Source organism: Macrobrachium nipponense, chromosome 19, assembly GCF_015104395.2.
Source record: "Macrobrachium nipponense isolate FS-2020 chromosome 19, ASM1510439v2, whole genome shotgun sequence".
NCBI classification, from domain to species: Eukaryota; Metazoa; Arthropoda; class Malacostraca; order Decapoda; family Palaemonidae; genus Macrobrachium; species Macrobrachium nipponense.
Genome location: NC_061088.1, coordinates 17,284,571 through 17,289,032, shown reverse-complemented (window position 1 = coordinate 17,289,032; position 4,462 = coordinate 17,284,571). Strand labels below are relative to the sequence as shown.

At 38.0% G+C, this 4,462-nt stretch overlaps 1 long non-coding RNA gene across 1 annotated transcript; it reads right to left on the bottom strand.

The window, feature by feature from the left end:
* Positions 1 to 2,921: 2,921 nt before the first annotated feature.
* LOC135214297 (uncharacterized) lies at positions 2,922 to 3,723 on the bottom strand. Its single transcript, XR_010314319.1, has 3 exons — positions 3,669 to 3,723; positions 3,392 to 3,491; positions 2,922 to 3,004 (listed from the first exon to the last, which is right to left on the bottom strand). It is a non-coding gene; the product is annotated as an uncharacterized LOC135214297 (long non-coding RNA).
* Between the last annotated feature and the right edge of the window lie 739 nt (positions 3,724 to 4,462).

Sequence of the window (4,462 nt, the reverse complement as noted above, 5' to 3'; positions counted from 1 at the left end):
TATGGTTCAGTTTCGAAAATTATTCAAAGCCTTGAACTACATATACAAAACAACTATTACAATGAGACAATGAGACACTTAAGTGCTTGTATAAAGAAGTTTCCTAACCAGTCTCTCTCTCTCTCTCTCTCTCTCTCTCTCTCTCTCTCTCTCTCTGCCTTATCCGACCACTCCCATCTCTCTTTTCACTGCCTTATCCGACCACTCTCATCTCTCTCTTCACTGCCTTAAGCCCTGGATGACTGGAATTGTCCCAGAGATTTGCGTGTCAGTCTAAATTTCATCAATGGTTTTTTAAATGAATTCTAATGGAGACATGGGTGCTTACGTACGGATTAACTTCAAAAACATAAGATATAAATAACCTGGATATGCTAACTGTGAAAGATATTGTTGCTACTCTTTCTGAGTAAACTTTATTTACTCTCTTACCGGATAATGATTTTTTTACTCCAGTACCTACAGAGATTGTTTGTACTCTACTGTTCCTAGAGTTAATGAGGCTATTATTACAGAATTCTCGAAGAAATGCAACTAAAAATTTTGAACAAAATCGTTATAAAATATTATTAATTAGTTTCTTGCAAAAGGTATGGCATTTTGCAATTTCCTACAAAACAAGAATGCTCAACTAGTTGTGCGGAAACTAATAATTAAAATAGTAAATTACCATTCGTGAGATTAAGAAGGAATATATTGGAGAGATTGAATGAATTAAAATTCAGGCCTGATGAGCACAAACAATGAATATTTTCACAATCTTTTATTTTAATAATTGTTATACTTGGTGAATCAACATCTGTACTTTTCCTAATCAGAGTTCTAGCTCTTTTCTTCCTCTTCTCAGTTTCCCGTTGGACAAGTGGACTTCGCGCTCGGCTACCAATCTGGTGGTCCGAGTTCGATTCTCGGCTCGGCCAACGCGAAATCAGAGGAATTTATTTCTGGTGATAGAAATTCATTTCTCGATGTCGCGTGGTTCGGATCCCACAATAAGCTGTAGGTCCCGTTGCCAGGTAAACCAATTTGGTTTCCTAGCACGTCAAAATATCTCCAATCCTTCGGCCAGCCCTAGGAGAGCTGTTAATCAGTTCAGTGGTTTGGTAAAAACTAAGATATACTTAACTCTTCCTCTCCCATTTATGTCTTTTCTTTCCTAACCTTTTCACAACTTCTCTTCCTTTTGTTTTTCCTAGTCTCAGTCTTTTAGCTTCATGTCTGAGAGTTGGGTCGTCCTGGTATCAAGTCCTTATTGCAGATGACGCTGAGACAAAACTGGTGTAGCTTATTACACATAGTGCAAATATCTAACGTCTCTCGAGTCCTCGACTAAAACTTTATTCTTCAGTCTTCGAAAAGATTAAATTTCTCTCTCTCTCTCTCTCTCTCTCTCTCTCTCTCTCTCTCTCTCTCCTAATGCCAGTTTGAGTCAATTCTGTCCAGCTCAAGTGAAGAGTTCCCTTCTCCTCTCAGGCGGCTCAATATCCCACTGACAATAGTTTTCTTTTGACGAGACAGGTCTATTGCTTCCTTTCAGTTTTAGCAGCACCCAGTTATCTCATTTTTTCAAACCTGGACTGAAAAAGTTATTCGACATTTAATGTTGTCAAATGAAAAACAACGATGTTTGACAGTCATTGTTAAAAAGCTGACCCGTAAGAAGCTGGATATAACCAGTCAGATTTCCATGATGAGTTGCACATCTCCGTAGGTTGTATGAGACGTGAAAATATTTTTGGAGCAGACCCGTAAGAGGCTGGATGTCATATTTAGAGATATAATCGATTTATTTTACAATCAGATTTCAATGGACGAGTTGCACAGCTCCGTAGGTTGCATGAGATGTGAAATATTTCTTTTAGTCTATTGTTTATACAGGGAATCTCCTCCACTTGTCAACTAATTTCCGTTATACTTTTTTCAGGACCTTTGGAGCAGACCCGTAAGAGGCTGGAAGTTATATTTGGAGATTTAATCAATATATCTTACATTAAAAGATTTCCATAGTTGAGTTTCACATCTTCTCCGTAGGTTGCATAATATGTGAAAATAAATTATATATATTTTTTTATTATTATTTATACAGGCAATCCCCTCCACTTGTAAAGCAATTGCCTTTATGCCTTTTTTAGGAACTTTTGATATTGCCAGTTTGAAGGGATGGTTGCCAACAACTCATTGGTGAAGTACATTGCTACCTTTACAATATTTACAGAATAGACAATAAACCGTTTTGGCTTCTATTATCAGATTGGTCTACATCTTACTTAGTGAGAAAATTTGCATAAATTCATGCATGCATAATCTGTGCGATCCAGATTTTCAGACATGCTCTCAACGTGATAGAATCTTGCATATAATTTGAATATGTATCCACAAAACTGGGTAAAGAAAGGAATAACATTAGCTGCCATATTTATTTCTTAAATCTTACGCAAGCCCTACAGTTCTGAAGCGTCTGAGACATTATCTCTTGTAATAAGGATATGTTAAAACAGTCATCAATTTTTAACTGTCTGTTGATGACTGCAGCATAAATGAAGTCAATGAATTTTGTTAACAACTGACTGGAGATATTTTCAGGGAGCAATCACAGAACGAATTTACTGAGGTCACTTTTGATTCCTCGGTTTCTCTCAAGGTACAGTGGAAAGAAGTAAATGCAGCAAATTTGCCTGATGGTCCATTACAGTACATCGTGTCCTACAAATAAAAGACAAAAAAAAATATCAGCTTACATTCCTTTGAATACCCTGTATCAACAATTTCATTTTACCCTGGCCCGTTCATTGTTTTCTGCTTGCAATATAATCAGTTAATACTTATTTACCTAGAAATTAGAATGTAAAAAGTCCGTCGTCCTATTTCTTTCCCGCTTCAGCCATGACTCTGGGAATCCCGAGAGGATGGAGTTGATCATTCCGAATTCCTCTTGTGGGCCTCTGCTGAACTTCCAGGATCCGTGGGCCACGCGCAGGATTTGGGCAGCAAGTTCTGCCACGACCTGCAATGAAAGTCACATCCAAAATTGTAATCAAAGTTTCTGTTTTGTACTGAGAAGTAACAGTGTATTGGAGGCTTCCAGTTTGCGTTCTGTACTACGTAATCTAATGACAAAAACTACTTTTTTTTGGGGGGGCGGTTGCACTTTCATAGAGAGTGACTCTAAGCAATGTTCGGGGCTCGTTATCTAGGATTAATATTTCTTGGGGGTCATTAACTTAATGATATTTACAGTCTTTTGTTTGTGATTTTACGGTTATATCCCCACCGGGCTTGTACCAAACAGGCCGTGATACATACCAGGTCAAAATCCTTTGGGGGCCACCATCTAGAAAAGATCCATTTTTTCCCCTCTGTTTTAATAACCACCTGGCAATGATAGACTCACCTGTCTCTCTGTTATCATGAGATCTTCCTGAGCCGTTGCATAACAGGAGAGAACGACGACCACCAAGGCCAAGCAGACAGCTACGAATTTTGACTGCATTCTGAAAGAAAGTCAAGCGCATTCATAATGTAGTCTGTGAAAACATCATGTTCTCTGTATCAACCATCTAAGATAAATTCACATCAAAACACAAAACAAAATCGTGTGTGGTAGTTCATACTGATTTCATGTAAAGGGAAATAATTTGTGAAATACAGAACCGCTTGTGAATGAATACTTTGAGAGAGACGAAATAAGTGGGTGATCAGGAAGACAAACGAAGATCGAATGGTGGCGTCCAGAGAGAATCTCCCACTTTTTAAGCAGTGTCAACCCCTTTCCCGGGCCATAACTGTCCAACAACCCTCCCTCCGCCCCCTCCCCACCTTCAACCCCAGGGTTCCATTCAAAGACAATTTTTTATCGTCCTACCTTGTTTTTTTTTTGTCTGCATCATTTTTTTCTGTCATCTATATGTTCTTTTTAGCTCCATTCAAGCAAGAGTTTCAATTTTTCCACATTTATTGTGTCTTGTACGATTATTATCTTATTTGAACGCAATGAAGGGACAACTGTGTGCATCCGAGCTTCGTGGCATTACAGTTTAATCAAATGAATGAATATCGAACCAGATTCAATACCTATCCAAGCAAGGCCAATTTTACTGGTTGGGATAAAAGAAACCTGATGTAGCTGCCTGACTCCAGAATTTTAGACCTTTGTCGTTCCTAAATAATTGTTATGTAGCTATGTATGGTATGTATATAAACGACCAAGATTATGACCTTTAACATTTTAGTCCCAATCATTTAATTATTGCATATCTATAACTAATCTGTCATTTGACAATGGGGTTATTTTGCTGAGCATCCAAGAAGTGGGAAACGACGAGAAACCTCGACCACCATTGCCATCCATAGCAGTGACGATTTTCCCCTGCTTTTGTGAAGGGGGAAATGCGTCGTCAGATATTATATATATTTTGTAAGTAACTATCATGAAGTTATAGAATTATTTTTATTTTGATTCTAG